Below are 24,530 nucleotides of genomic sequence, written 5' to 3'. Positions count from 1 at the left end.
TCAGACTGAGGCCTAGAGGACGATCACTGCCAAACACACAACTCAGACTGAGGCCTAGAGGACGATCACTGCCAAACACACAACTCAGACTGAGGCCTAGAGGATGATCACTGCCAAACACACAACTCAGACTGAGGCCACTGAGGAGGCCGATCACTGCCAAACACACAACTCAGACTGAGGCCTAGAGGATGATCACTGCCAAACACACAACTCAGACTGAGGCCTAGAGGATGATCACTGCCAAACACACAACTCAGACTGAGGCCTAGAGGATGATCACTGCCAAACACACAACTCAGACTGAGGCCTAGAGGATGATCACTGCCAAACACACAACTCAGAGACTGAGGCCTAGAGGAGGCCTAGAGGATGATCACTGCCAAACACACAACTCAGACTGAGGCCTAGAGGATGATCGCAACCAAACACACAACTCAGACTGAGGCCTAGAGGACGATCACTGCCAAACACACAACTCAGACTGAGGCCTAGAGGACGATCACTGCCAAACACACAACTCAGACTGAGGCCTAGAGGACGATCACTGCCAAACACACAACTCAGACTGAGGCCTAGAGGATGATCACTGCCAAACACACAACTCAGACTGAGGCCTAAAGGACGATCACTGCCAAACACACAACTCAGACTGAGGCCTAGAGGATGATCACTGCCAAACACCTAAATGCCAAGTCATGTTTCAACCCTGACAGAGGGTTTTAATCCAATCAAATATCGAGTCATCATCTCCATGTATTTCATGGGGCTCCGTGTGTGAGTTCGGTACCGTGCCAATTCCAAACTCACAATAACAATAACTGTCTAAAACTCTTTATAAAATACAAGCTCTGGCTGTGGATGTCTTCTGTGCATGACACATTCTGTTCCTGTGGTGAGGCTGTTTCTGAGGCAAGGGGAGAGAAACTGAGGAATGAATCCCAAATGGTACACTATTCCCTTTATAGTGCACTACTTTTGATCAAGTCTTATGCAAAAGTAGTGCACTATATAGGGAATGTAGGATGCATGAGATAAGTGGTGGATAGAACTAATAGAATCCTGTCAATGCCTGTGACAGGTCGTCACTCTAGAGACATCAACCAGCGTTTAACATGCCAGCCAACCCTAACAGCACGTGTCATGGACCGACCCATCAGCATGTGACAGGCAACAATGGTGACAGGAAGCCTTTCAGTTGCCTAGGCAGCAGGTGATTAGTAATGCAATCTCAGGAAACTGGCCTGTCTATCAGGCTCCATTAGGGCTCAAAGCTAACTGGAAACTGTCCCTTCCATCAGGCTCCATTATGGCTATAAGATAACTGGAAAACTGCCTCTTGTTTTTGAGTGTCCCAGATTTTCGTTTACTATGTTACGTTTACCTCCTGATTCCAGGTTGAATAACTAGTTTACTATGTTACGTTTACCTCCTGAGTCCAGGTTGAATAACTAGTTTACTATGTTACGTTTACCTCCTGAGTCCAGGTTGAATAACTAGTTTACTATGTTACGTTTACCTCCTGAGTCCAGGTTGAATAACTAGTTTACTATGTTACGTTTACCTCCTGAGTCCAGGTTGAATAACTAGTTTACTATGTTACGTTTACCTCCTGAGTCCGGGTTGAATAACTAGTTTACTGTTGTTTGTTTGCGAAACCTGAATCCCGCCCCCTATTCCCTGATAATCATGTTAATCCCAAAAGACAGACTTACTGTATCCTCTCCCTGCTATTCTCTTAGTGAAGTGAACTATTCAACTTTTTTAATACCACAATAAAATGGCAAGGGGAGCACTATTGACTGAATTATCATTCAAAAATATTGTCAGCAACTTGCCTCAAAATTTGTAACGTTGTTATGATGCTGCCGCTGCTGGCAGTCTGAATCTACGTCCCCAATGGAGCCCTATTCCCTACATAGGGCACTACTCTTGACCAGGGCCCATAACCGCCCTATTCCCTACATAGGGCACTACTCTTGATCAGGGCCCATAACCGCCCTATTCCCTACATAGTGCACTACTCTTGACCAGGGCCCATAACCGCCCTATTCCCTACATAGGGCACTACTCTTGACCAGGGCCCATAACCGCCCTATTCCCTACATAGTGCACTACTCTTGACCAGGGCCCATAACCGCCCTATTCCCTACATAGTGCACTACTCTTGATCAGGGCCCATAACCGCCCTATTCCCTACATAGTGCACTACTCTTGATCAGGGCCCATAACCGCCCTATTCCCTACATAGGGCACTACTCTTGATCAGGGCCCATAACCGCCCTATTCCCTACATAGGGCACTACTCTTGACCAGGGCCCATAACCGCCCTATTCCCTACATAGGGCACTACTCTTGACCAGGGCCCATAACCGCCCTATTCCCTACATAGTGCACTACTCTTGATCAGGGCCCATAACCGCCCTATTCCCTACATAGTGCACTACTCTTGACCAGGGCCCATAACCGCCCTATTCCCTACATAGTGCACTACTCTTGATCAGGGCCCATAACCGCCCTATTCCCTACATAGTGCACTACTCTTGACCAGGGCCCATAACCGCCCTATTCCCTACATAGTGCACTACTCTTGACCAGGGCCCATAACCACCCTATTCCCTACACAGGGCACTACTCTTGACCAGGGCCCATAACCGCCCTATTCCCTACATAGGGCACTACTCTTGACCAGGGCCCATAACCGCCCTATTCCCTACACAGGGCACTACTCTTGACCAGGGCCCATAACCGCCCTATTCCCTACATAGGGCACTACTCTTGACCAGGGCCCATAACCGCCCTATTCCCTACATAGTGCACTACTCTTGACCAGGGCCCATAACCGCCCTATTCCCTACATAGTGCACTACTCTTGATCAGGGCCCATAACCGCCCTATTCCCTACATAGGGCACTACTCTTGACCAGGGCCAATAGGGAATAGGGTGCCATTTGTGACGCAAGTGTGTCTGAGTTGACGTAGAGGTAGGTGAGACGTCAGCGGTTGCAGTATGACAGGTGACAAGGAGAATGAAGTTCACACAGGGATAATTACAGACTGAGTCCATCAGCTCTCCTTCTCCCCGCCCCCACAACACCCTGTCCTCCTCCTCCTCCTCCTCCTCCTCCTCCTCCTCCCCCTCCCCTCTCTGCCTCGTCCTCCTCTCCTCCTCCTCCTCCTCCTCCCCCTCTCCTCCCCGCCTCCACAAACCCCTGTCCTCCTCTCCTCCTCCTTAACCTCCACAACACCCTGTCCTCCTCCTCTCCTCCTCTGGCTGGGGGTACTAGAGGAAAGGTTGGACTTGCTGGGGGTAGAAGAGGAGAGGTTGGACTGGCTGGGGGTAATAGAGGAGAGGTTGGTCTGGCTGGGGTACTTGAGGAGAGGTTGGGACTGGCTGGGGGTACTTGAGGAGAGGTTGGACTGGATGGGGGTAGAAGAGGAGAGGTTGGACTGGCTGGGGGTAATAGAGGAGAGGTTGGTCTGGCTGGGGTACTTGAGGAGAGGTTGGGACTGGCTGGGGGTACTTGAGGAGAGGTTGGACTGGATGGGGGTAGAAGAGGAGAGGTTGGACTGGCTGGAGGTACTAGAGGAGAGGTTGGGACTGGCTGGGGGTACTTGAGGAGAGGTTGGACTGGATGGGGGTAGAAGAGGAGAGGTTGGACTGGCTGGAGGTACTAGAGGAGAGGTTGGGACTGGCTGGGGGTACTTGAGGAGAGGTTGGACTGGATGGGGGTAGAAGAGGAGAGGTTGGACTGGCTGGAGGTACTAGAGGAGAGGTTGGACTGGCTGGGGGTACTTGAGGAGAGGTTGGACTGGATGGGGTAGTACAGGAGAGTTTAGGGGAACACAAAACTATTGCAAGCAAATCCTACTTTGTAGTAGTTTCTGGTATCTAGTATGATGTCCATTCTAGTATACTGTCCCTGCCTACTGCTCATTCTGTCTGTCATTCACTAAGCAGTTAGATCAGGGTGCTGTGTTCCTCCCCATATCCAGGTATGTTCTGGCATGGGCACCGATAACTCTGATCATGCATAATCAAGACAGAAAACCATCCATATTCCCCATCGCCTTTTCAAGACCCAGTCTCTCTCTCTCGCTCTCTTACACCATATCTAATTTAATATATCGAGCGCCTGACGCCTGGGCTGGTTAGGAGCTGCTGCCGTAACCTTGCCAAGGGGGGATGAAATATGTTATTAACCTGGGGCAGAAAGCTCTCTAACATCTGTCCAAAACAATCAGAGAGAAGAGATGGAAGACTAGTAAAGACACTGAATGTAACGGTTTTCTTCCGTTGAAGGAGAGTCGGACCAAAATGCAACGTGGTTAGTTCGATACATCTTTAATAATGAAAACACTAACAAACAAATACAACAAACGGAACGTGAAAACCTATACAGCCTATCTGGTGAACACTAACACAGAGACAGGAACAATCACCCACGAAACACTCAAAGAATATGGCTGCCTAAATATGGTTCCCAATCAGAGACAACGAAAATCACCTGCATCTGATTAAGAACCGCCTCAGGCAACCATAGACTTTCCTAGAAAACCCTACTCAGCCACAATCCCAATACCCACTAAAACCCCAATACAAAAACACACCACAAAATAAACCCATGTCACACCCTGGCCTGACCAAATAAATAAACAACGAAAACACTAAATACTAAGACCAAGGCGTGACACTGAAACTGTAAGCTGTGGGTAAGTGGCTGCAGAAGAGAGCAAAAATTGGTGACAACCGGGGCATTTTAATAATGCAAAACGAACTGCACCCAGAACAGCAACATACGGGTTGAATAACCTGTCGGCAAACAAGTCTGAAGTGCACAAAACACTTCCAACAAACGAACTGCACCATACGGGTTGAATAACCTGTCGGCAAATAAGTCCATTTACAAAACACTTCCAGCAAACAAACTGCACCCAGAACAGCAACATACGGGTTGAATAACATTCAAACAAGTCTGAAGTGCCCAAAACACTTCAACAAACACCCTGCACCCAGAACAGCAACATGGGTACCAATAACACAGAAGGACAAACAAGTCTGAAGTGCACAAAACACTTCCAACAAACAATTCCACACACAGACATGGGGGGGACAGACAAGTAATGAGGGAATGTAAACCAGGTGTGCGGGAAAACAAGACAAAACGAATGGAAATTGAAAGGTGGATCGGCGATGGCTAGAAGATCGGTGATGTCGACCGCCGAATGCCGCCCCGAACAAGGAGAGGAACCGACTTCGGCGGGAAAACACAAACCTATGTACCTGCATTATGCCTGGGAGGGAGCGTTTGGAGGAAGGAGAGAAGCCCCAACTGCGGTACTCACTTTTCAAATACAGTCTTCATGATTTGCACATTTTGCCATCAAAAGCAGTCAGAGCCATGACAGTGTATGGATAATGAAAACAGATTTGAATAGATACTATATAAATATGTGCATGCAAGTGTATCGTTACCATACTGTGCATATACCACAGTGGAGTGGTTCCCAAACTTTCTATAGTCCAGTACCACTTTAAACATTCACCTCTGGCTGTGTACCCCCTCTAGCACCAGGGTCAGCTGTACCCCCTCAAGCACCAGGGTCAGCTGTACCCCCTCTAGCACCAGGGTCATTTGTACCCCTCTAGCACCAGGATCACCTGTACCCCCTCTAGCACCAGTGTCAGCTGTACCCCCTCTAGCACCAGGATCAGCTGTACCCCCTCTAGCACCAGGGTCAGATGTTGAGCACCAGGGTCAGCTGTACCCCCTCTAGCACCAGGGTCAGCTGTACCCCCTCTAGCACCAGGGTCAGCTGTACCCCTCTAGCACCAGGGTCAGCTGTACCCCCTCTAGCACCAGGATCAGCTGTACCCCTCTAGCACCAGGATCAGCTGTACCCCTCTAGCACCAGGGTCAGATGTACCCCTCAAGCACCAGGGTCAGCTGTACCCCCTCTAGCACCAGGGTCAGCTTTACCCCCTCTATCACCAGGGTCAGCTGTACCCCTCTATCACCAGGGTCAGCTGTACCCCTCTAGCACCAGGGTCAGCTGTACCCCCTCTAGCACCAGGGTCAGCTGTACCCCCTCTAGCACCAGGGTCAGCTGTACCCCTCTAGCACCAGGGTCAGCTGTACCCCTCTAGCACCAGGGTCAGCTGTACCCCTCTATCACCAGGGTCAGCTGTACCCCTCTAGCACCAGGGTCAGCTGTACCCCTCTAGCACCAGGGTCAGCTGTACCCCCTCTAGCACCAGGATCAGCTGTACCCCTCTAGCACCAGGTCATCTGTACCCCTCTAGCACCAGGGTCAGCTGTACCCCTCTAGCACCAGGGTCAGATGTACCCCTCAAGCACCAGGGTCAGCTGTACCCCCTCTAGCACCAGGGTCAGCTGTACCCCTCTATCACCAGGGTCAGCTGTACCCCTCTATCACCAGGGTCAGCTGTATGTCCCCTCTAGCACCAGGGTCAGCTGTATCCCCCTCTAGCACCAGGGTCACCTGTACCCCTCTAGCACCAGGGTCAGCTGTACCCCTCTAGCACCAGGGTCAGCTGTACCCCTCTATCACCAGGGTCAGCTGTACCCCCTCTAGCACCAGGGTCAGCTGTACCCCTCTAGCACCAGGGTCAGCTGTACCCCCTCTAGCACTAGGGTCACCTGTACCCCTCTAGCACCAGGGTCAGCTGTACCCCCTCTAGCACCAGGGTCAGCTGTACCCCTCTAGCACCAGGGTCAGCTGTACCCCCTCTAGCACCAGGATCAGCTGTGTCCCCTCTAGCACCAGGGTCAGCTGTACCCCCTCTAGCACCAGGGTCAGCTGTACCCCCTAGCACCAGGATCAGCTGTACCCCCTCTAGCACCAGGATCATCTGTACCCCCTCTAGCACCAGGGTCATCTGTACCCCCTCTAGCACCAGGGTCAGCACAATCTCAAATGTTGTTTTTTTGCCATCATTGTAAGCATGTCACACACACACTATACGATACATTTATTAAACATAAGAATGAGTGTGAGTTTTTGATGGCAATGCGCGTGTGCATGTCTATACCATAGTGTGTCTATACCATAGTGTGTCTATACCATAGTGTCTCTATGCCATAGTGTATCTATACCATAGTGTATCTATACTATAGTGTGTCTATACCATAGTGTGTCTATACCATAGTGTGTCTATACCATAGTGTATCTATACCATAGTGTATCTATACTATAGTGTGTCTATACCATAGTGTATCTATACTATAGTGTGTCTATACCATAGTGTGTCTATACTATAGTGTATCTATACCATAGTGTATCTATACCATAGTGTATCTATACTATAGTGATTCTATACTATAGTGTATCTATACCATAGTGATTCTATACCATAGTGATCTATACTATAGTGTATCTATACCATAGTGTATCTATACTATAGTGTATCTATACCATAGTGTATCTATACCATAGTGATTCTATACTATAGTGTATCTATACCATAGTGTATCTATACCATAGTGATCTATACTATAGTGTATCTATACCATAGTGTATCTATACTATAGTGTATCTATACCATAGTGTATCTATACCATAGTGTATCTATACTATAGTGTATCTATACCATAGTGTATCTATACCATAGTGTATCTATACTATAGTGTATCTATACCATAGTGTATCTATACCATAGTGTATCTATACTATAGTGTATCTATACCATAGTGTATCTATACCATAGTGTATCTATACCATAGTGTATCTATACCATAGTGTGTCTATACCATAGTGTATCTATACCATAGTGTGTCTATACCATAGTGTGTCTATACCATAGTGTATCTATACCATAGTGTGTCTATACCATAGTGTGTCTATACCATAGTGTATCTATACCATAGTGTATCTATACCATAGTGTGTCTATACCATAGTGTGTCTATACCATAGTGTATCTATACCATAGTGTGTCTATACCATAGTGTGTCTATACCATAGTGTATCTATACCATAGTGTCTCTATACCATAGTGTGTCTATACCATAGTGTATAATGTATCTATACTATAGTGTATCCATACCATAGTGTATCTATACCATAGTGTGTCTATACCATAGTGTATCTATACCATAGTGTATCTATACCATAGTGTATCTATACTATAGTGTATCTATACCATAGTGTATCTATACCATAGTGTATCTATACCATAGTGTATAATGTATCTATACCATAGTGTGTCTATACCATAGTGTGTCTATACCATAGTGTATAATGTATCTATACCATAGTGTGTCTATACCATAGTGTATAATAGTGTATCTATACTATAGTGTAGCTATACCATAGTGTATCTATACCATAGTGATCTATACTATAGTGTATCTATACCATAGTGTATCTATACTATAGTGTATCTATACCATAGTGTGTCTATACCATAGTGATTCTATACTATAGTGTATCTATACCATAGTGTATCTATACCATAGTGATCTATACTATAGTGTATCTATACCATAGTGTATCTATACCATAGTGTATCTATACCATAGTGATCTATACTATAGTGTATCTATACCATAGTGTGTCTATACTATAGTGTATCTATACTATAGTGTGTCTATACCATAGTGTATCTATACTATAGTGTGTCTATACCATAGTGTATCTATACCATAGTGTGTCTATACCATAGTGTATCTATTCCATAGTGTATCTATACTATAGTGTGTATCTATATCTATACCATAGTGAGTCTATACCATAGTGTATCTATACCATAGTGTATCTATACTATAGTGTATCTATACCATAGTGTATCTATACCATAGTGTGTCTATACCATAGTGTATCTATACTATAGTGTATCTATACTATAGTGTATCTATACTATAGTGTATCTATACCATAGTGTGTCTATACCATAGTGTATCTATACCATAGTGTGTCTATACCATAGTGTCTCTATACCATAGTGTGTCTATACCATAGTGTATCTATACCATAGTGTGTCTATACCATAGTGTATAATGTATCTATACCATAGTGTGTCTATACCATAGTGTGTCTATACCATAGTGTATAATGTATCTATACCATAGTGTGTCTATACCATAGTGTATAATGTATCTATACTATAGTGTATCTATACCATAGTGTATCCATACCATAGTGTGTCTATACCATAGTGTGTCTATACCATAGTGTATCTATACCATAGTGTGTCTATACCATAGTGTATCTATACTATAGTGTATCTATACTATAGTGTATCTATACTATACCATAGTGAGTCTATACCATAGTGTATCTATACCATAGTGTATCTATACTATAGTGTATCTATACCATAGTGTATCTATTCCATAGTGTATCTATACCATAGTGTGTCTATACCATAGTGTATCTATACTATAGTGTATCTATACTATAGTGTATCTATACTATAGTGTGTCTATACCATAGTGTATCTATACTATAGTGTATCTATACCATAGTGTGTCTATACTATAGTGTGTCTATACTATAGTGTATCTATACCATAGTGTATCTATACCATAGTGTATCTATACCATAGTGTGTCTATACTATAGTGTGTCTATACCATAGTGTGTCTATACCATAGTGTATCTATACCATAGTGTGTCTATACCATAGTGTATAATGTATCTATACCATAGTGTGTCTATACCATAGTGTGTCTATACCATAGTGTATAATGTATCTATACTACCATAGTGTGTCTATACCATAGTGTATAATGTATCTATACTATAGTGTAGCTATACCATAGTGTATCCATACCATAGTGTATCTATACTATAGTGTGTCTATACCATAGTGTATCTATACTATAGTGTATCTATACCATAGTGTGTCTATACTATAGTGTGTCTATACTATAGTGTATCTATACCATAGTGTGTCTATACCATAGTGTATCTATACTATAGTGTGTCTATACCATAGTGTATCTATACTATAGTGTGTCTATACCATAGTGTATCTATACCATAGTGTGTCTATACCATAGTGTGTCTATACCATAGTGTGTCTATACCATAGTGTGTCTATACCATAGTGTATCTATACCATAGTGTATCTATACCATAGTGTATCTATACTATAGTGTCTCTATACCATAGTGTGTCTATACCATAGTGTATCTATTCCATAGTGTATCTATATCTATATAGTGTATCTATACTATACCATAGTGAGTCTATACCATAGTGTATCTATACCATAGTGTATCTATACTATAGTGTATCTATACCATAGTGTATCTATACCATAGTGTGTCTATACCATAGTGTATCTATACTATAGTGTATCTATACTATAGTGTATCTATACCATAGTGTGTCTATACCATAGTGTGTCTATACCATAGTGTATCTATACCATAGTGTGTCTATACCATAGTGTATAATGTATCTATACCATAGTGTGTCTATACCATAGTGTGTCTATACCATAGTGTATAATGTATCTATACCATAGTGTGTCTATACCATAGTGTATACTATAGTGTATCTATATACTATATAGTGTATCTATACCATAGTGTATCTATACCATAGTGTGTCTATACCATAGTGTGTCTATACCATAGTGTATAATGTATCTATACCATAGTGTGTCTATACCATAGTGTGTCTATACCATAGTGTATAATGTATCTATACCATAGTGTGTCTATACCATAGTGTATAATGTATCTATACTATAGTGTAGCTATACCATAGTGTATCTATATCCATACCATAGTGTGTCTATACCATAGTGTGTCTATACCATAGTGTCTCTATACCATAGTGTGTCTATACCATAGTGTATAATGTATCTATACTATAGTGTATCTATACCATAGTGTGTATATACCATAGTGTAGCTATACCATAGTGTATCCATACCATAGTGTATCTATACCATAGTGTATCTATACCATAGTGTATCCATACCATAGTGTATCTATACCATAGTGTATCTATACCATAGTGTGTCTATACCATAGTGTCTCTATACTGTAGTGTCTCTATACCATAGTGTATCTATACTATAGTGTGTCTATACCATAGTGTATCTATACTATAGTGTGTCTATACCATAGTGTATCTATACCATAGTGTATCTATACCATAGTGTAGCTATACCATAGTGTATCTATACTATAGTGTGTCTATACCATAGTGTATCTATACCATAGTGTATCTATACTATAGTGTGTCTATACCATAGTGTATCTATACTATAGTGTGTCTATACCATAGTGTATCTATACCATAGTGTATCTATACCATAGTGTGTCTATACTATAGTGTGTCTATACCATAGTGTATCTATACCATAGTGTATCTATACCATAGTGTATCTATACCATAGTGTATCTATACTATAATGTATCTATACCATAGTGTATCTATACCATAGTGTATCTATACTATAGTGTATCTATACCATAGTGTATCTATACCATAGTGTATCTATGCCATAGTGTATCTATACTATAGTGTATCTATACCATAGTGTGTCTATACCATAGTGTATCTATACTATAGTGTATCTATACTATAGTGTATCTATACCATAGTGTGTCTATACCATAGTGTATCTATACCATAGTGTATCTATACTATAGTGTATCTATTCCATAGTGTCTCTATACCAGTGTTTGCATCACAAATTTCTCCCTACAGTATTCCCTTTAGTGCACTACATTTGACCAGATAAAAAAGAATAATATTACCTTTACTATAACTAGGCAGGTCAGTTAAGAACATCCAAATCAGACAGTTTGATTATCTGAGAAATCTACTGTATATGTTGTCAGCTTAATCTCAATCTCTTCATTCGAAGACTCACTTTTACTGACAGTTGTGTCTGCTTTGTGTGATGTATTGTTGTCTCTAACCTTCTTGCCCCTTGTGTTGTTGTCTGTGCCCAATAATGTTTGTACCCTGTTTTGCGCTGCTACCATGTCGTGCTACTGCCATGTTGTGATGCTACCATGTTGTTGTCATGTTGTGTTGCTACCATGTTGTTGCCATGTTGTGGTCCTTCTGTAGCTCAGTTGGTAGAGCATGGCGCCTGTAACGCCAGGGTAGTGGGTTCGATTCCCGGGACCACCCATACGTAGAATGTATGCACACATGACTGTAAGTAGCTTTGGATAAAAGCGTCTGCTAAATGGCATATATTATTATATATCATGTTGTGTTGCTGTCATGTTGTGTTGCTACCATGTTGTTGTCATGTTGTGTTGCTGTCATGTTGTGCTGCTACCATGCTGTTGTGCTTTGTGTTGCTGTCATGTTGTGCTGCTACCATGCTGTTGTCATGTACTACCATGTGTGATGCTGTCATGTTGTGCTGCTACCATGTTGTTGTCATGTTGTGTTGCTGTCATGTTGTGCTGCTACCATGTTGTGTTGCTACCATGTTGTTGTCATGTTGTGTTGCTGTCATGTTGTGCTGCTACCATGCTGTCGTCATGTTGTGTTGCTACCATGTTGTGATGCTACCATGTTGTGCTGCTACTATGTTGTTGTCATGTTGTGTTGCTACCATGTTGTGTTGTCATGTTGTGTTACTACCATGTTGTGATGCTACCATGTTGTGCTGCTACCATGTTGTTGCCATGTTGTGTTGCTACCATGTTGTGCTGCTACCATGCTGTTGTCACGTTGTGTTGCTACCATGTTGTGATGCTACTATGTTGTTGTGTTGCTACCATGTTGTGTTGTCATGTTGTGTTACTACCATGTTGTGATGCTACCATGTTGTGTTGCTACCATGTTGTGTTGTTGTGTTGCTATCATCCTTTGTTGTCGTGTTGTGTTGCTGACATGTTGTGTTGTCATGTTGTGTTGCTGACATGTTGTTGTCATGTTGTGTTGTTGTCATGTTGTGTTGTTGTCATGTTGTGATGCTACCATGTTGTGTTGTTGTCATGTTGTGTTGTTGTCATGTTGTGTTGCTACCATGTTGTGTTGTTGTCATGTTGTGTTGTTGTCATGTTGTGTTGTTGTCATGTTGTGATGCTACCATCCGGTGTTGTCATGTTGCTACCATGTTGTTTTCATGTTGTGTTGTTGTCATGTTGTGTTGCTACCATGTTGTGTTGTTGTCATGTTGTGTTGTTGTCATGTTGTGCTGCTATCATCCTGTGTTGTCATGTTTTGTTGGCACCATGTTGTGTTGTCATGTTGTGTTGCTACCATGTTGTTGTCATGTTGTGTTGCTACCATCCTGTGTTGTCATGTTGTGTTGCTAACATGTTGTTGTCATGTTGTGTTGTTTTCATGTTGTGTTGTTGTCATGTTGTGTTGTTGTCATGTTGTGTTGTTGTCATGTTGTGTTGTTGTCATGTTGTGTTGGTGTCATGTTGTGTTGCTGTCATTTTGTGTTGCTGTCATGTTGTGTTGTTGTCATGTTGTGTTGTTGTCATGTTGTGTTGTTGTCATGTTGTGTTGCTGTCATTTTGTGTTGCTGTCATGTTGTGTTGTTGTCATGTTGTGTTGTTGTCATGTTGTGTTGCTGTCATGTTGTGTTGTTGTCATGTTGTGTTGTTGTCATGTTGTGTTGCTGTCATGTTGTGTTGCTGTCATGTTGTGTTGTTGTCATGTTGTGTTGTTGTCATGTTGTGTTGTTGTCATGTTGTGTTGCTGTCATGTTGTGTTGCTGTCATGTTGTGTTGTTGTCATGTTGTGTTGTTGTCATGTTGTGTTGTTGTCATGTTGTGTTGTTGTCATGTTGTGTTGCTGTCATGTTGTGTTGTTGTCATGTTGTGTTGCTGTCATTTGTGTTGCTGTCATGTTGTGTTGTTGTCATGTTGTGTTGTTGTCATGTTGTGTTTTGCTGTCATGTTGTGTTGCTGTCATGTTGTGTTGCTGTCATGTTGTGTTGTTGTCATGTTGTGTGTTGTTGTTGTCATGTTGTGTTGTTGTCATGTTGTGTTGCTGTCATGTTTTGTGTTGCTGTCATGTTGTGTTGTTGTCATGTTGTGTTGTTGTTTTCATGTTGTGTTGTTGTCATGTTGTGTTGCTGTCATGTTGTGTTGTTGTCATGTTGTGTTGTTGTCATGTTGTGTTGTTGTCATGTTGTGTTGCTGTCATGTTGTGTTGCTGTCATGTTGTGTTGTTGTCATGTTGTGTTGCTGTCATGTTGTGTTGTTGTCATGTTGTGTTGCTGTCATGTTGTGTTGTTGTCATGTTGTGTTGCTGTCATGTTGTGTTGCTGTCATGTTGTGTTGTTGTCATGTTGTGTTGCTGTCATGTTGTGTTGCTGTCATGTTGTGTTGTTGTCATGTTGTGTTGCTACCATGTTGTTGTCATGTTGTGTTGCTGTCATGTTGTGTTGCTACCATGTTGTTGCCATGTTGTGTTGCTACCATGTTGTGCTGCTACCATGCTGTTGTCACGTTGTGATGCTACCATGTTGTGATGCTACCATGTTGTGTTGCTACCATGTTGTTGTCATGTTGTGTTGTTGTCATGTTGTGTTGTTGTCATGTTGTGATGTTGTCATGTTGTGTTGCTACCATGTTGTGATGCTACCATGTTGTGTTGCTACCTTGTTGTGATGCTACCATGTTGTGCTGCTACTATGTTGTTGTCATGTTGTGTTGCTACCATGTTGTGTTGTCATGTTGTGTTACTACCATGTTGTGATGCTACCATGTTGTGTTGCTACCATGTTATTGTCATGTTGTGTTGTTGTCATTTTGTGTTGCTACCATTTTGTGATGCTACCATGTTGTGTTGCTACCATGTTGTGTTGTCATGGTGTGTTACTACCATGTTGTGTTGCTACCATGTTGTTGTCATGTTGTGTTGTTGTCATGTTGTGTTGGTGCCATGCTTTGTTGTCATTTCTTTTGCATCCCAGCCCCCAGGAGGCCTTTTGGTAGGCCATCATCGTAAATTATAATTTGTTCTTAACTGACTTGTTTGGGTAAAGGTTCAATAAAAAAAAATATATATATATTTTTAAAGCTTTTATGGGATTTCAGGCATTCATATACAGTTGAAGTCAGAAGTTTACACACACCTTATTCTCTAATATTAATCTGACATTTCACAATCTTAAAATAAAATAAAGTGGTGATCCTAGCTGATTTAAAACTGAATATTTACTAGGATTAAATGTCAGCAATTGTGGAACACATTTTCATTTAAACTCAGTTCATGTAAACTTCCGACTTCAACTGTAACTATGATTATAGATCCGTTGGCCACATACTCTGTCTGAAAACTGTCTTCCAGAGAGACCTGGGCTTCAGAGAGCCAGAGGTGACTGATTCAGGTCAAGCCATTTCAGATGGGTGTAATGACCTGCAGACATTCACCGGACCCCAACACACAAACAACCCATCACATGAATAACGTTAAGGTGACACCTACATAAGAGTACCGTTTAGCCCAAGGTTAGAGACCAGTCTCTCTCTGCCATCCACTAAAACTGGCTGTCCTAAATGCCATGTGGGATGCAACCACTTATAACTCTTCTGCCGAGGGGCATGGTTCAAAAAAACATATTGGTCTCTGATTGTATTCACTCCCACACCTCCACAATGTTGTGTGGTGAATAACTATCTGTCTAGCTGACCTAGTGTCTGGCTGACCTAGTGTCTGTCTTGCTGAACTAGTGTCTGTCTGGCTGACCTAGTGTCTGTCTTGCTGAACTAGTGTCTGTCTGGCTGAACTAGTGTCTGTCTGGCTGAACTAGTGTCTGTCTGGCTGAACTAGTGTCTGTCTGGCTGAACTAGTGTCTGGCTGACCTAGTGTCTGGCTGAACTAGTGTCTGGCTGAACTAGTGTCTGTCTGGCTGAACTAGTGTCTGGCTGAACTAGTGTCTGGCTGACCTAGTGTCTGGCTGACCTAGTGTCTGGCTGAACTAGTGTCTGGCTGAACTAGTGTCTGTCTGGCTGAACTAGTGTCTGGCTGACCTAGTGTCTGGCTGACCTAGTGTCTGGCTGAACTAGTGTCTGGCTGAACTAGTGTCTGTCTGGCTGAACTAGTGTCTGTCTGGCTGAACTAGTGTCTGGCTGACCTAGTGTCTGGCTGACCTAGTGTCTGGCTGAACTAGTGTCTGTCTGGCTGAACTAGTGTCTGTCTGGCTGAACTAGTGTCTGGCTGAACTAGTGTCTGGCTGACCTAGTGTCTGTCTGGCTGAACTAGTGTCTGGCTGACCTAGTGTCTGGCTGACCTAGTGTCTGGCTGAACTAGTGTCTGGCTGAACTAGTGTCTGTCTGGCTGAACTAGTGTCTGGCTGAACTAGTGTCTGTCTGGCTGAACTAGTGTCTGGCTGAACTAGTGTCTGTCTGAACTAGTGTCTGGCTGAACTAGTGTCTGTCTGGCTGAACTAGTGTCTGTCTGGCTGAACTAGTGTCTGGCTGAACTAGTGTCTGGCTGAACTAGTGTCTGTCTCGCTGAACTAGTGTCTGTCTGGCTGAACTAGTGTCTGGCTGAACTAGTGTCTGGCTGAACTAGTGTCTGGCTGAACTAGTGTCTGTCTGGCTGAACTAATGTCTGGCTGACCTAGTGTCTGGCTGAACTAGTGTCTGGCTGAACTAGTGTCTGTCTGGCTGAACTAGTGTCTGGCTGAACTAGTGTCTGGCTGAACTAGTGTCTGGGGAGCCAGGCCCAGCCACTGGGGAGTTAGGCCCACCCACTGGGGAGCCAGACCCAGCCACTGGGGAGCCAGGCCCACCCACTGGGGAGCCAGGCCCACCCACTGGGGAGCCAGGCCCAGCCACTGGGGAGCCAGGCCCAGCCACTGGGGAGCCAGGCCCAGCCATTGGGGAGCCAGGCCCACTCACTGGGGAGCCAGGCCCACCCACTGGGGAGCCAGGCCCAGCCACTGCGGAGCCAGGCCCACCCACTGGGGAGCCAGACCCAGCCACTGTGGAGCCAGGCCCACCCACTGTGGAGACAGGCCCACCCACTGGGGAGCCAGGCCCACCCACTGGGGAGCCAGGCCCACCCACTGGGGAGCCAGACCCAGCCACTGCGGAGCCAGGCCCACCCACTTGGGAGCCAGACCCAGCCACTGGGGAGCCAGGCCCACCCACTGGGGAGCCAGACCCAGCCACTGGGGAGCCAGGCCCACCCACTGGGGAGCCAGGCCCACCCACTGGGGAGCCAGGCCCACCCACTGCGGAGCCAGGCCCAGCCAATCAGAATGAGTTAAAGCCCCACAACGGGGCTTTATTACAGACATAAATACTAGTGTATTTGCTTTTCAGATAGCTGTTATCTGAGACTTGGCTGAACAAGAGCATGGATAATATTCACGTGTCATGTGACGCTGGAGAGACGAAGCAGGTAAATCGATGACAAAAATTAAAAAGCTAAAACTCAAACAGGTAGTACCAGTGACGCTCTCAATACAGACGTGGTCCGATGAAGCGGTTGCTAAGCAGCACGACTGTTTCGCTAGCAACGACTGGAATATGTTCCGGGATTTATCCGATAACATTGAGGAGCTTAACCCTCAGTCACCAGCTTCATCAATACTTGCATTGACTAGGGACTAGTATTCTTAATCGTATCTGTAAATAAACAGATCGGGTGATACTCGTGCCTGTAAATTGACAGATCGGGTGATACTCGTGTCCGTAAATTGACAGATCGGATGATACTCGTGCCCGTAAATTGACAGATCGGGTGATACACGTGTCCGTAAATTGACAGATCGGGTGATACTCGTGCCTGTAAATTGACAGATCGGATGATACTCGTGTCCGTAAATTGACAGATCGGATGATACACGTGTCCGTAAATTGACAGATCGGATGATACTCGTGTCCGTAAATTGACAGATCAGATGATACTCGTGTCCGTAAATTGACAGATCGGATGATACTCGTATCTGTAAATAAACAGATTGGATGATACTCGTGTCTGTAAATTGACAGATCGGATGATACTCGTGTCTGTAAATTGACAGATCAGATGATACTCGTGTCTGTAAATTGACAGATCGGATGATACTCGTGTCTGTAAATTGACAGATCGGGTGGTACTCGTGTCTGTAAATTGACAGATCGGATGATACTCGTGTCTGTAAATTGACAGATCGGATGATACTCGTGTCTGTAAATTGACAGAACGGATGGTACTCGTGTCTGTAAATTGACAGATCGGATGATACTCGTGTCTGTAAATTGACAGATCGGATGATACTCGTGTCTGTAAATTGACAGATCGGATGATACTCGTGGCTGTAAATTGACAGATCGGATGATACTCGTGTAAATTGACAGATCGGATGTAAATTGACAGATCGGATGATACTGTAAATTGACAGATCGGATGTGTCTGTAAATTGACAGAACGGATGGTACTCGTGTCTGTAAATTGACAGATCGGATGATACTCGTGCCTGTAAATTGACAGATCGGATGATACTCGTGCCTGTAAATTGACAGATCGGATGATACTCGTGGCTGTAAATTGACAGATCGGATGATACTCGTGTCTGTAAAATGACAGATTGGGTGGTACTCGTGTCTGTAAATTGACAGATCGGATGATACTCGTGCCTGTAAATTGACAGATCGGATGATACTCGTGTCCGTAAATTGACAGATCGGATGATACTCGTGCCTGTAAATTGACAGATCGGATGATACTCGTGCCTGTAAATTGACAGATCGGATGATACTCGTGTCCGTAAATTGACAGATCGGATGATACTCGTGCCTGTAAATTGACAGATCGGATGATACTCGTGCCTGTAAATTAACAGATCGGATGATACTCGTGCCTGTAAATTAACAGATCGGGTGATACACGTGTCCGTAAATAAACAGATCGGATGATACTCGTGTCCGTAAATAAACAGATCGGATGATACTCGTGTCCGTAAATAAACAGATCGGATGATACTCGTGCCCGTAAATAAACAGATCGGATGATACTCGTGCCCGTAAATAAACAGATCGGGTGGTACTCGTGTCCTTAAATAAACAGATCGGGTGGTACTCGTGTCCGTAAATAAACAGATCGGATGATACTCGTGTCCGTAAATAAACAGATCGGATGATACTCGTGTCTGTAAATTGACAGATCAGATGATACTCGTGCCCGTAAATAAACAGATCGGGTGGTACTCGTGCCCGTAAATAAACAGATTGGATGATACTCGTGTCCGTAAATAAACAGATCGGATGGTACTCGTGCCCGTAAATAAACAGATCGGATGGTACTCGTGCCCGTAAATAAACAGATCGGGTGATACTCGTGCCCGTAAATAAACAGATCGGATGATACTCGTGTCCGTAAATAAACAGATCGGATGATACTCGTGTCCGTAAATAAACAGATCGGATGATACTCGTGCCCGTAAATAAACAGATCGGATGATACTCGTGTCCGTAAATAAACAGATCGGATGATACTCGTGCCCGTAAATAAACAGATCGGATGATACTGGCGATAAATTACATATATAAATGTTTTAATTTGCTGAAACAGATGACGGCAACATATCTCCCTGCACGTTCATCGGCCAAACAAGCTGTAGATTAGGAGCCGCAGAGGTCTGTGTGTATATCTGACCTGTGTTTGTGTGTCCTCACCTCGGCAGACAAGTTTGCTATCAGTCACAATGCGTTTCATTCTGCGTTTCATCATTTTTTCCCGCTTGTTAGATATTATGCACATTGATAGGTTGATAGAAAACGTCCTCGCCATGTGGTTTGTCATAGTAGCAGGCTAACAGGAAACAGCAGCAGGCTGAACGATCAGACCCAACCAGAGAAGTCCTCACCATGTGGTTTATCATAGTAACAGGCTAACAGGAAACAGCAGCAGGCTGAACGATCAGACCCAAACAGAGAAGTCCTCACCATGTGGTTTACCATAGTAACAGGCTAACAGGAAACAGCAGCAGGCTGAATGATCAGACCCAACCAGAGAAGTCCTCACCATGTGGTTTACCATAGTAACAGGCTAACAGGAAACAGCAGCAGGCTGAACGATCAGACCGAGTGGACAGAGAAATACAGCTTCACTCTATCCAATCAGAGAAGCAGGATCAACATACAGCCCGCCCTTCTCTTTACAGACAGGAAAACTAGACTTATTTAGACCACATAGTACCTTACTTGACTGCCTGACATGAGAAAGATGCATCCTGGCACCCGAAAATATATATCATTAAAATTAATTAAAATGAATTATATATTTAATTATATATTAATTATATATAACTATAAATAACAGAAAATTGCCCATATCGTTACGATACTTATTTTGTCCGAACTACTCGGGACTCATCTAGCATCGACGACCTCATCTTCACAGTGACCGTACGTACATATCCCAACCAGAAGCCATGGATTACAGGCAACAACAACCCCAAGGTCACCTGTCTGAATGGCTATCACACCGTAGCACCAACATCTGTAGCCATGAGATGCTTTGAAAGGCCGGTCATGGCTCACATCAACACCATCATCCCAGACACCCTGCACCCACTCCAATTCACATACCGCCCATAGCCACAGGAAGTAGGGGTGCTGAGGGTGATGCAGCGCCCCCCACCCCCACCCCCCCACAACTAAAAAGGATTGTCCTAGGGGGACAGGCGAATATCCTATTTGTTACACTTTTTTCAAGAGTCGTGCTTTAGTTTGCAGCCTACGCTTTGAGACAAGAGGTAAATCTATTGAGATCAAATGAATAAAAGTTTCCCAACACCGATGCAGACTTCCCCACTCATCATGTCTGTAAAAGCTGTTGCGTGTGCAACCATAGCAACGCAAGACAGAAATCACCCACAGTCCCTTGAGATAAATTAGGTGGAGACACATTGATTAAGTAATAACAGTAATCCCCTCCTCCCTCCCTCCCTCTCTCCATCCACCCCCTCCTCCCTCCCTCCTTCTCTCCATCCACCCCCCTCCTCCTTCCATTCCCCTCCTCCCTCAATCCTTCCATCCTCCCTCCATTCCCTTCCTCCCTCCAATCCTTCTTCCATCCTCCCTCCATTCCCCTCCTCCCTCCCATCCATCATCCTCCCTCCATTCCCCTCCCTCCCCCCTCCTCCTTCCATTCCCCTCCTCCTCCATCCTTCCATTCCCCTCCTCCTTCCATCCTCCCTCCATTCCCCTCCTCCCTCCATTCCCCTCCTCCCTCCATATCATCCTCCCTCCATCCTTCCTTTCCCCTCCTTCTTCCATCCTCCCTCGATTCCCCTCATCCCTCCATATCACCCTCCCTCCATTCCCCTCCTCCCCCTCCTCCTTCCATTCCCCTCCTCCCTCCATCCTTCCATTCCCCTCCACCTTCAATCCTCCCTCCATTCCCATCCTCCCTCCATATCATCCTCCCTCCATCCCCCTCCTCCCTCCCTCCCTCCCCCTCCTCCTCCTCCATTCCCCTCCTGCCTCCATCCTTCCATTACCCTCCACCTTCCATCCTCCCTCCATTCCCCTCCTCCCTCCATTCCCCTCCTCACTCCCCCCTCCCTCCATCCCTCCAGTCCCCTCCATCCTCCCTCCATATCATCCTCCCTCCATTCCCCTCCATCCTCCCTCCATTCCCCTCCTCACTCCCCCCTCCATCCTCCCTCCATTCCCCTCCTCACTCCTCCCTCCATCACTCCATTCCCCTCCTTGCTCTATGTCATCCTCCTTCCATTCCCCTCCATCCTCCCTCCATTCCCCTCCTCCTCCCCCTCCATCCTCCCTCCATTCTCCTCCTCCTCCCCCTCCATCCTCCCTCCATTCCCCTCCTCACTCCTCCCTCCATCCCTCCATTCCCCTCCTCCCTCCATATCATCCTACCTCCATTCCCCCTCCTCCCTCCCTCCCTCCCCCTCCTCCTTCCATTCCCCTCCTCCCTCCATCCTTCCATTCCCCTCCACCTTCCATCCTCCCTCCATTCCCCTCCTCCCTCCATATCATCCTCCCTCCATTCCCCTCCATCCTCCCTCCATTCCCCTCCTTACTCTCCCCTCCATCCTCCCTCCCTCCTCCTTCCATCCTCCCTCCATTCCCCTCCATCCTCCCTCCATTCCCCTCCTCACTCCTCCCTCCATCCTTCCATTCCCCTCCACCTTCCATCCTCCCTCCATTCCCCTCCTCCCTCCATATCATCCTCGCTCCATTCCCCTCCATCCTCCCTCCATTCCCCTCCTTACTCCCCCTCCATCCTCCCTCCCTCCCCTCCTCCTTCCATCCTCCCTCCATTCCCCTCCATCCTCCCTCCATTCCCCTCCTCCCCCCATCCCTCCATTCCCCTCCATCCTCCCTCCATATCATCCTCCCTCCATTCCCCTCCATCCTCCCTCCATTCCCCTCCTCACTCCTCCCTCCATCCTCCCTCCATTCCCCTCCCCCTCCTCCCCCCTCCATCCTCCCTCCATTCCCCTCCATCCTCCCTCCATTCCCCTCCCTCCTCCCCCTCCATCCTCCCTCCATTCCCCTCCCCCCTCCTCCCTCCATCCTCCCTCCATTCCCCTCCTCACTCCCCCCTCCATCCTCTCTCCATTCCCCTCCTCACTCCTCCCTCCATCCTCCCTCCATTCCCCTCCTCACTCCTCCCTTCATCCTCCCTCCATTCCCCTCCTCACTCCTCCCTCCATCCTCCCTCCATTCCCCTCCTCACTCCCCCTCCATCCTCCCTCCATTCCCCTTCATCCTCCCTCCATTCCCCTCCTCACTCCTCCCTCCATCCTCCCTCCATTCCCCTCCTCACTCCTCCCTCCTTCCATCCTCCCTCCATTCCCCTCCTCATCCTCCATTCCCCTCCTCCATCCTCCCTCCATTCCCCTCCATTCCCCTCCTCACTCCCCCCCTCCATCCTCCCTCCATTCCCCTCCTCACTCCCCCCTCCATCCTCCCTCCATATCATCCCTCCCTCCATTCCCCTCCATCCTCCCTCCATTCCCCTCCTCACTCCCCCCTCCATCCTCCCTCCATTCCCCTCCTCACTCCCCCCTCCATCGTCCCTCCATATCATCCTCCCTTCATTCCCCTCCTTCCATCCTCCCTCCATTCCCCTCCTCCCTCCATTCCCCTCCATCCTCCTCCCTCCATTCCCTCCTCCCTCCATTCCCCTCCTCCTCCCCCCCCTCCCTCCATTCCCCTCCTCCCTCCATTCCCCTCCATCCTCCCTCCATTCCCTCCTCATTCCCCTCCTCCCTCCATTCCCCTCCATCCTCCTCCATTCCCCTCCTCATCCCCCCTCCCTCCATTCCCCTCCTCATTCCCCCTCCATCCCTCCCTCCATTCCTCCTCCCTCCTCCTCCCCCTCCATCCCTCCATTCCCCTCCTCATTCCCCCTCCATCCCTCCCTCCATTCCCCTCCCTCCATTCCTCTCCCCCTCCATCGTTCCTCCATTCCCCTCCATCCTCCCTCCATTCCCCTCCATCCTCCCTCCATTCCCCTCCTCACTCCCCCTCCATCCTCCCTCCATTCCCCTCCTCCCTCCATTCCCCTCCATCCTCCCTCCATTCCCTTCCTCCCTCCATTCCCCCCTCCATCCTCCCTCCATTCCCCTCCCTCCTCCCTCCATTCCCCTCCATCCTCCCTCCATCCTCCCTCCATTCCCCTCCTCCCTCCCTTCCCCTCCATCCTCCCTCCATTCCCCTCCTCACTCCCCCCTCCATCCTCCCTCCATTCCCCTCCTCATTCCCCCTCCATCCTCCCTCCTCCCTCCATTCCCCTCCTCCCTCCATTCCCCTCCATCCTCCCTCCATTCCCTCCTCCCTCCGTTCCCCTCCATCCTCCCTCCATTCCCCTCCTCCCTCCATTCCCCTCCATCCTCCCTCCATTCCCTCCTCATCCCCCCCTCCCTCCATTCCCCTCCTCATTCCCCCCTCCATCCTCCCTCCATTCCCCTCCTCACTCCCCCTCCATCCCTTCCTCTCTCCCTCCCACCTTGCTCTCTGCATCCACCCATCCACCCATCCCTCCATCCACCCATCCACCCATCCCTCCATCCATCCCAGCTAGCAGATTGTAACGGGCTATGTTGATGCTCCATTAGCTGTCACAGAAGAAGTTCTGTTTGGCGTTGCACAGAGTATTTTCAACCAACCTTAACTAGGCGACACTATCTTCGTTTTCGATTCGGCCAAATATGTACAGTTGAAGTCGGAAGTTTACATACACTTAGGTTATTGTTTTGGCAAGTCGGTTAGGACATCTACTTTGTGCATGACACAAGTAATTTTTCCAACCATTGTTTACAGACAGATTATTTCACTTATAATTCACTGTATCACAATTCCAGTGGGTCAGAAGTTTACATACACTAAGTTGAGTGTGCCATTAAACAGCTTGGAAAATTCCAGAAAATGTCATGGTTTAGAAGCTTCTGATAGGCTAATTGAGTCAATTGGAGGTGTACCTGTGGATGTATTTCAAGACTTACCTTCAAACTCAGTGCCTCTTTGCCTGACATCATGGGAAAATCAAAAGAAATCAGCCAAGACCCCAGAAAAAAAATTGTAGACCTCCACAAGTCTGGTTCAACCTTGGGAGCAATTTCCAAATGCCTGAAGGTACCACGTTCAACTGTACA

This window comes from Oncorhynchus keta, chromosome 19 (genome assembly GCF_023373465.1).
Source record: "Oncorhynchus keta strain PuntledgeMale-10-30-2019 chromosome 19, Oket_V2, whole genome shotgun sequence".
NCBI lineage: Eukaryota > Metazoa > Chordata > Actinopteri > Salmoniformes > Salmonidae > Oncorhynchus > Oncorhynchus keta.
The sequence above is the reverse complement of the archived record's forward strand: the minus strand, read 5'-3'. Positions refer to the sequence as shown.